Raw genomic sequence first — 10,385 nt, forward strand, 5'->3', positions numbered from 1 at the left:
AATAATTTACAATTAATATGCAAATTGAATTTATCTTTTTAATAGTTAATTTAATATTTAAAAAATCTATTATATAACTTTTTATATTAATTTTCTTTTATTTATTTATTATTATTTTTTGTATGTCGCACATAAATTTGATCTCAGATGCTTCATGCTAGAATAAATACCATACGAGTATGAAAAGTGCTCATACAATACAGATTTTATTTATTGTCTCCTGTTATGAAGTTCATCAATGTCTGACGTGTTATAACCACATTTATTTATTTTTTCTCCCTTCTTTTGATGCTGATCTAGAGTTTTATTAACTACATCTACTTTTTCCTCCTACATCAAACTTTTTAAATATTTTTTTTTTCTTGTTTTTATTAAATTTTCAAATTGTTTATGAGATGACAAAAACTTTCTACATTTTCGAATAGTGCCAAAAATAGAAAACTATTTTTCTCTTACGTTTTATCATTAATTATATTTTTTAATGCTTAATATTTGAATTATTTTAAAATAAGAAATTTATTATTTTGACTACTTTATTTTTTTTTTAATTATTTTTTTTCGAGTTTATAGTACAACCTATTTGTGGAATAAACACATCGTTTATAATTCAAGCGATGTAGAAAGAACATTCAATAAATTTTTATATAGTTTTATACAATATTTATGATTGTTTAAAGTAATTAATTTCTGTTTCTTTTATTACTTTCAATATTTATTCAGTGTATAAGAGACTTTTTCCTTCAGTTGAAAAGGAACATGACATAATGTCAAATCCTTTTATATCCCATTTTAAAAGGCTGCCTTTTTGTTTAAAAATCAGAAAATACACAAAATAAGATTTTTAAAAAATGCCTTTACATATAGAAACAACTTGGCATAAACTATATTTTATTATATAATGAACAGTTATGCGATATAGAGCGTGACAGACAGACACTTCAAAAATCACAAAGAAACATTTCTCCAGCATCGTAAAGACATTCAAGGTTATTAACCGTATAACTGCTGGCTATAATTCACCAAATAATGATGATACTATTTTAAAATATAGCTTAAATAAGCTATTTCTAACGTTAAAAACTATTAAATTAAGATTTATAATTTTAAACGTCTTTTAATCTTTAAAAGGTTATCTCATTTTATTTTTCTCCCTTATTTTATTACCTTACATTTTTTTAAAGAAAAAAAATAAGATAAAATTTCTAGTACTTTTTTCGATAATCGATTTTTGTTATATTTGCTATCAGTAGGATGAGAATCGGTTAAAACTTAAATGACCTCAATAATCAATAAAGAATTTAAAACAATCATTACCACTGCAATTTTTATTTTAAGTACTTTTACTTTTAAAAAAAAATATTATATAAAGATATTCATCAAAGGAATAAAAATATTACAAATAATAAAAGTAATCAATTATAGATTTTGCATTAGTAATGAAAGTAAATGACATAATGATAATAAAAAAGTACTTATAAAAAATATGATTTAATAATGTTATTTCACTCATCTCACACTTTTATACCCTAAGGCATTTTAATATAAAAGTTAAATTTAAATTTATATATGTGTGTAGAGCGAACTGACAAACAGAACGTGATTAAATTTTGAATATATTTTTTAAATTTAATTTAATTTTTTTGATTCTGTACTTAATAATAAACACGATGAACGAACAAAGAACATCATTCTTCGTTTGCTCACAATTTTCTCCCATCAGTGACAGTTGAAGAAGGGTTTAATACCTTCTTCCCCACTCGAACAACAACCGACTTGTCACGCTCTGTGAGAATCTTATCGAACTGTTTGATTTCTAGATTAAGATAGCTCTACAAGATATGATCTTCTCTTTAGCAGCACCGTTCTCTATGGAATGCTGATGTTATCATTTTGTCTCAACGTTTTCCTGTCTGGCTCCTCTTCTACTCAAGGCGCTCAATCGATCTGTCCGTAACGCACTATAAGGACATAGACTCCCATATCAAGTCTAATTAAATTTTGAAGAGATTTTTTGCGATATTCAACAAGGAAAATATTTTTTGGTGGAAAAAAATCTTAAAATCTTATAATAAATCCATTAAGTTGTTTATCATTATTGCAAAAGTATTTTTTTTAAAAGGTAAGGTGGGTGTCTACTGGATCAATTTTTCTTGCAGTTTTTAACTGTTGTTTGTTTTCGGATGAACGGATTATATTCAACAGGTGCTGTTGTCATTAGTGATTTAAAAAAAGAACATTAAAAAATATATTAAAGTATATATAGAGTTACGTCACGTATTTCTAACTTGATCCTTAAAGATGAGCATGAAACGAAATTCGCTTGTTGGATAAAAGGAATTTAAAAGGAGATGTTTTTACGTGATACGATTTCTCAAAATATGTTATTCGTATCAATTTTTTTTTAAATAAATAAATAAAATTGACAAAAATTAATATTTTAAAAATTAAAGTAGATACGATTTGTTTGGATAAATCTATATTTGAAATTTATTTTCTTTCATTGTTTAGAACTTAAAATTTTCGTTATAAGTCTTTAAATTAATTTAATAAGTATAATCCTTAATTAATTAGGACGAGTGAGTTAATTAATTTCAATAATTAATTTATAAATTAAATAAATATAATTCATTTTTAAAAATATAATATTACATCGATTAATTATAATATTCTATATCGAAAATTATTTATATAGTTCCTACAACTTGCATTCATTTATAATATAAATCAATATAATAACTGAGAAATAGAGACATTTTATAGAAGACAGAAAATAATTTCTAAAAACATGGGCGGGTCTCTGAAATATGCGTAAGAAACAAGCGTTAAAGATGTTAACGGTAACTGATTATCGTGATTGGTCTATGAAATAGAGACGAACAGAAAAAGGCGTAACTTGAATATTAATTATATTAACTGTAAAAATATATATATATATAATTTTTTTTAAAGATTAATGTAGTTTTTCCTATCATCTTTCAAGTTACTGGACAGTCTTTTAATAATACATAATACTTAAATTGATAAAAATAAATAAATTTAATGAAATATAATCTAATCATTACGAACATTAAAAATTTTTAAATAAAAAAAAATCCATTAAAATCTCAAATTAATCCGTTATAAAAGAAAAATTTCAATATAAATTTGTAATAAATACTTTAAAATACTAATTTATTTTGGTAAATTAAAGGATTATATAGTTTTACAAGTCAAAATGTCAAACATAACTATAACTAAATAATAAATATTGTAGAAAATTCTAACAATCTCTGANGGGGTAGTTTTAAAACATCACTGATATCATCCTCCTCAGGAAATATAAACTTGAAACATCCCAATATTTATTCATAAACTTGACTTTCAAGTCTTCATCACTCAGTTTCTTCAAAACTTTTCCCACAAAGTGAACAACAGAAGTTTTTTTTTTTTTTTTTTTTTTTTTTTTACAATTCATGAAGATGCCCTGGAAGAATTCTCAAATATAAGATAATTCCATTTCCTAAGAAGTTTTCAAAAATTTTTTTATGACTTATTAAACTAAAATTTATACATGTATTTTTATAGAACCGCCATATATTTACTTAATGATTAAAAAATAAGCTAAGAAGTTTTTTTTTTTTGTCTCAGAAATTGAACAAATCGTAGATGGAAATTCGAAAGTGCTTCACAAGCGACATCTGCCTTGATTTACAGACGAGCTAGACGCCACAGTGATGACATTGATGGCCCTTTTCGTAAAAATATGGTCCTTATCCAACTGTTACTATGAGACGTTGATCTTAAACGGGAACAACTCGGTACACTATCAAAATCATTTATGAATTAATATCTTTATTGAAAAAATATTAAATTAATATTGAAAATATACTTAAGAATTAAATTTTTAATTTAATACGTTTAAAAATATCTGTTTTTACATATCAAAAATCGTAGATATCAGTCTAATTAACCATTAGAAACTTTAATAATTTAGCAAAACATTTTTATTAATTTCTATGTGATAAAATTCATTATTTTTAACAGCTAAAGATGTTTTAAAATTGATTATATTATGCAAAAATATTATATTTTATTACTTTCATTTCATCTGGACATATAAAGCGAGCGCGCCATTTTGTGTCCATCAACGAATGATATTGACCAATCGTGTTACACTTACATGATTTGTGGATTGTCGACTAAATCCATGATCTGGATTTTATTTTCAAAAATAAAATAAATGCTGCTGACTAAATCAAAATTGTTTTATTTTTATTACTATAATCATAAAATATTAAATATATAAGATTATTTTTTATAGACCTATAAATATATAACTTTGATATAACAAGTCAACTTTATGGTACAAATAACTTAATTCTTATTTAGTTTATTATATATTTAACATTTATAGAGTAATAATAATTATTATAATTATATGCTATTGTATTTGATTAACGTGAATAAACCCATTTTCTTGATAGAATCGGATTTATGCCCTTAGGTTAAGCTTGCTATGGATACTTTCGATCTAAAGTGAATATGACATCTCCTCTTCACTCTACTAAGCTTGTTTGGATAGATTTCTGAATAATTCAGTAATAAATTCAAGCATATTTTTATTGCAAGCTTCTTATAATCTGGTATTCACTTTTGAAAATAATTTTAATAAAAAAATTCTTTTCAAACAAGAAAATAAAGTAGAAAGAGTAAATATACAGGCATACGTGATGCAGTACAATCAAATCACATACTTTCTTTAAAAAGCTTAGGTGTTTGCTAATTTTAATTTTATAAATTTGAAACGTTATTTGAAAGAAAGGTATGCTAATATATAACATATATAGAATATTTAATCCGTAGAAACTATTTTTTAAAATAAAACTTTCCCTAATTCATGAATAATAAATTATTTTCAGATATATTTTTATCGAAATTATTATTATTACTTTTTAAATTTATAATTTTTTTCTTAAAATATAAAACAGCATGATTTCGATGTAAAAATGTGGTATTTCTGCAAAGAAAAAAATTAGGCTATTTATAAATTTGAATTATTTATCATTCCTTTTTCAAAAAATTCTATTAGATTTATTAATAAATCCAATACGGTTTAGTTTATTTTTTTAATAAAATTATTATCAAATTCCAATCATTTTTAATGAATAAGTTATTATGGTTGTGAAGCAATCTGTTCGCAATTAATTTCCTTCAATCTGCCGAAATTAATTAGTTTGCCATTATGTTTCTATGACAACCGCATCTCGCATCTTCCTAAAATGAATAAGGTCACGAATTTTAATAACTTGCTGAACACGATATAATAACAATAATGATAACTTTTTTCTTTCTAATTTTCATGCGATTCCCTTCTTTCTTTCTTTATCCCCCTTATTTCTATTACGAGAACTACAATGTGAACTTTACAGGATTAATCGGAAATGCTCTGTAATTTATTATTTTTTAAATATATAACAAACATTCTGCAAGAATTAATGAATTAATGTAAAAGTTTTGAAGATATTATATGATAAAAAAATTATAAAAATAAGTGAAACTTCTAAGTTTTGTTTATTTTTTTAATATTTTTATCATATAACACTATATACGTTCGTCATATCCGTCAAAATACTTATATGCGAACTACTGGTACAGTACATTTATTTATATAATTTTCTAGAATTATGCTCTTTAAAACTTTATTTAAAATGCATACAAATTAAAATTTTATTTAAGTAATTTATTTCATTAAAATATAAACGTAAAATATTGTATATAGTATTATCAAAATCAAAGCATTACTCATTTATATGTATTTATTTCTTTTCATATAATGTAATTCTAGAGTTTCTCCTGAATATTTTTTCATATTGTAATATTCTAGAATTATGTAAATAATATTTATTTATTCATATCGTATTGTTCTAAATGTCAGTCATCTTTATTTTTTATATCATGGCATTCTAAAATTATAATATTTATAATATTATACCATATTTTAAAATTATGATATAATATTTGAAAAATATAGCAGAGATCTAAAATTAGATTATTTTTTATTATAGATTTAACTCTTTTTTAATTCTAAATTAATAATACAATAACGACCACCTTCAAACAACGTCCATTTTTATGTTCCCATCAGTGACCGTTGTTCACAGGTTTAACTGTATTTACATTATAATATTTAAAAACAATTTTTCGTATTAAAAACATTAAGAAATAATTTTCCAAGTAAGAATATTCTAGAATATTTTGAGAGTATAATTTTCTAGAATTTTTTTTATTATTATAATATACCAGTTTTTCTATTTTACAGTATAATTTTTATAACCTAAAACTCTAGAACCTATTTTTTCATATTATAAAAATTCCTGAATGCATTTTTCATACGACAATATTCTAAAAGACAGTTGTTTTCATATCATATTACTCTATAATATATATTTTTTCGTACCATAATTTATCACAATTGAACATTTTATATCGCATAATTCCAAAACATATTTTTTCTCCCTAACTTAAATATTCTAGAATATTTTTCTATATCATAATACTCTAGAATATTTGTTTAGCATATGCGGAGGTAATTTATTTCATTTAAATATTAATCCGATAATTCACACATCCTAATTAAAATTCTTCGTTAAAATTTGCATTTCAATTAAGGGCGATTTTTACTGTTTTAAAATCTTACACGCATCATTTGATTGATTGCCAAAAACATGTTACTAAATGGCTGGATATTATTTTACGCCAATGTAAGCAATCTATTAGCGCTATATGCAAATTCATTTAAGCGCTTTGATGTAAGTTAACGCATTACTAGTAACATAGTGAATACTAAGAGGATTAAAACTCTTTAACTAATTCCATTTATCTTGTATCAATGATAATATTGCACAACAAAGATTCTATTCAACATAAACATCATTACGTTAATGTTATAGCATTTTAAAGTTGATCGGGGTCGAAAATAAGGTTAAAATGTTTACATCCGACCAGGAAATGGTTCATTTACATTTTCATATTTTTAAATGAAGCTTGCTGCATTCGTTTCGCGCGCGCGATCGCTTCGTATCGCAAATTTCTTAATTGTAATCGTGTGTTTAACCTAATTATGCCTATTTAAAATATAAATTTGAAAATATTTTTGCTCCTTAACGTAAATGTAGAGATAGACTGGCTATAAGTAGACTGTTAAGAGCAAAATTGTTAAGGGTAATACCATATTCATGCGAATAGACTAGATACTTTTCATTACAGACGTAAGTTGTTAATTTGTAAACATAGTCTAGAGAATAACAATCATTGAATTTCTAAAATAGTTCATTAACTTGCTAATTCGTATACGGTATTGTATTATTGCATTAAAAAAATTTAATAATAATTCAAGAATTTTTTTGCATCCATTTCGACGCGACTCGCAAAGCAATGAGATGCATTCATTAATATGACTTACAAAAAACGATATAAACAATGTATTTTTTAAAATTTACTTCATCAAAAAATAATCGAATTTATTTTAAAAAATTGTTTGTATTTAAATAAAATAATAAACAGCGATATTATTAGAATTATAGAATACGCAATCTGTTCAATTCAAGAAGATTGAATCATTAAAAAATTCATGACTGTATCATCAACTTCAGCCACATTAAATTGACAAAAGCAGAGTTTAAAGTTATCACAAAAGAGATGACAACGCTAAAAAAGTGAAACCAATAAAATATGAAAATATCATTAATAAAGTTAAAACTATAAAATCAAGGCAAACATATTTGTTATTGAAATATTTCATCTTTCTCCCTTGTTTCATCAGTTTAATTTCCTTTATGTCTAAACATACCGGATATGTAAACAGAATGTCAAGTAAATTGATATAGCATCATTCATAATAAAATTTTCCTTTTAAAATTATGTAAAGTGCTTTCGTTCTTTGAAACACTTTACAACTTGGAAAAATTTTCGGTTCTTCATAAATAATTCAATATGCATAAATGAAATTAATGTATCTGCTTGATAATCTACAGTAAAATTTTCCGACTTCCTAAATTAAAATTCATAAGATTTTTAAAAATATTAAAATCTTTTAAAATTAATAAAGCAAATATAATTACAGAAGATACAATTTTTGAACAGCAGATACAAAAGTATCGTTTAAATGCATTAATTAGAACTGTTACATTACTCATTTGCAACGTATACAAAAGTTTACGTTGTTAGTACGTAATCCATACTCGGCACCTTGAAGATATTTTTCGTCACAGGATACATCTCTATATCTTTGTTCTTACTAATCCCCTTTAATGCGAACTGGTAGCATTAAGATTTACGATAGACAATTAACAGGGATTGAGGACGGTTTTCAGTCCCGCTTTCGTCTAATTAAAGATGTCCAAGTGTCACCTCATAGTAATCGTTATCAGTCAGTGAGACATTGATAGAAATATTTACTATGACTACTTGATTAGAATTCATTTAACCTTAGGAAACCATTCACTAATTGATACATTTATCTACAGGAAGGTTACAAATCGAATTATATGAGTTTGGTGTGTAGATTCGGCTGCATATAAACTATTGGTGAAGGTGCTAACGGTGCTTCTACTTGACCGAGATCATCGATCAGTCCATTCTGGTATCTTATGCGTCATTATCTCCAAATGATCTTCCGAAATATCGATCAATTTTTAACCGCTATTAACTCGAGTAATGTAATATTTCGGTTAATGCGAATCGATTCGGTATCGCCACAAATAATAATAATAATATTCACTTAAATAAAAAAATATAGACTATATATTAATATTTTAAATAAAAATTATATTAATTTAATCGCTAAATTGTTAGAAAAAAGGTTTAATTTTATCTAAACTCCAGTAGAATTTTTGTTAGCGTTATCGCGATCGAAATGGCAATCGTTCATAACTTAATTGTTACGTCACAGCGCCTCTCTGTGAAGTTTTATTATGACGTCACTTGCAACAATTAATATTTCTAGATCATTAGTCACGTTCTAGAAAAGAAACTTTTTAATTGTTGCGTCATAATTTAAAATTTTAATTACTATTATTACGTAACTAATTAAATTTTTAAAAACTTTTTAATTTGTATAATAATTAATCTAAAGAACACTCCTTTCTATATACAATAAAATATTTTAAGTATATAAATATGGAAAAAATTCTATTATCGATACCATCTATCAAGAAATTTTTATATCTAGAAATTTTCTTTAATCATAGTAGGGAAAAATAACCAGAATTTATCTGGTGCAAAATGATACTTTGCGTGATCTGACGTCAAATTGAGAGTCATCTATTGCTGATGACTCTGGAAGTCATTCAGGAATCAGAACCTTTTGTCGATTCAGGAAGCTCTACTCGTCAACCTATCAACCATCGCGCTCGTTATTGATAAGAGCAGAAGGAAACTACGTGATGGAAATTATGGAAAAGTCATCCACACAGATTAGAATTATTATATAAATACCGTATCATTTGTATAATTAATGTATACATCTTCTGATTAAACGTAATGCCCTCTCTTATCATATTTCTGTATTAAATATTTATTCTGGATGCGATAAATATTTTAATCTTCTTCTTCATCCTACCGAATTCATTATTAATTGTTTTGTTTCCTAACTGAGACAAATTAAATAAATTCTTTTTGCAAAAAATACACTTAAAAAAATAAAATAAAATTCTAATACATTAAAATATCTTTCTAGTGATAAAAAACAATGTTATAAAAAATTGTTTTCAGATAAAAACTAAACTAAATTTAATATCATTCTGCCATTTATAAGTCAAAATGAATTTTTTTTATGCTTCTTTCATTTTAAATGATTTATAAAACAATTTTTCCCCGTTTTTTTCTTCAATCTTTAATGTTAAAATTATAGATTGAGAAAGTTTAATTATAAAGTTATTCAGAAAAGAAAATGATTAATTTCTTCATCAAATAGCTAATTCATTATTATTTATTTAACCCATTAAAACGTGCAATTTTTATTTAGATTAATTAAATTAATTTAATTAAAAGTTTTTGTCGCATTATCTTTAGTCAATTCCATCAACAGATGGCGCCATATACTAACGATATATTTTCCTTAATAAAAAAAAAAAAAAAAACAAAATACTGTAATAATATTTATTATCGAAATTATTTAAAGATTCGATTACATACGTATGTATTAATATACTACTAATTATAAAATAATTTAGAATTTAAAACATAAAATAAATTTTTTATTATTATATTTTACGTTTAAATATACTATAGTCTTACTCGAATGAGAAGATAGTAGGCTACATGGCCTATGTGTTAATTACAGCAGACGAGTTTATTTTCCAGTTTGAAGGTGTTTCGCATATTAAATATTACTTCTGTTTAATGTA

The sequence above is a fragment of the Centruroides sculpturatus genome, unplaced genomic scaffold (assembly GCF_000671375.1).
Source record: "Centruroides sculpturatus isolate CEXI.00-Female unplaced genomic scaffold, Cexi_2.0 scaffold248, whole genome shotgun sequence".
Lineage (NCBI taxonomy): Eukaryota > Metazoa > Arthropoda > Arachnida > Scorpiones > Buthidae > Centruroides > Centruroides sculpturatus.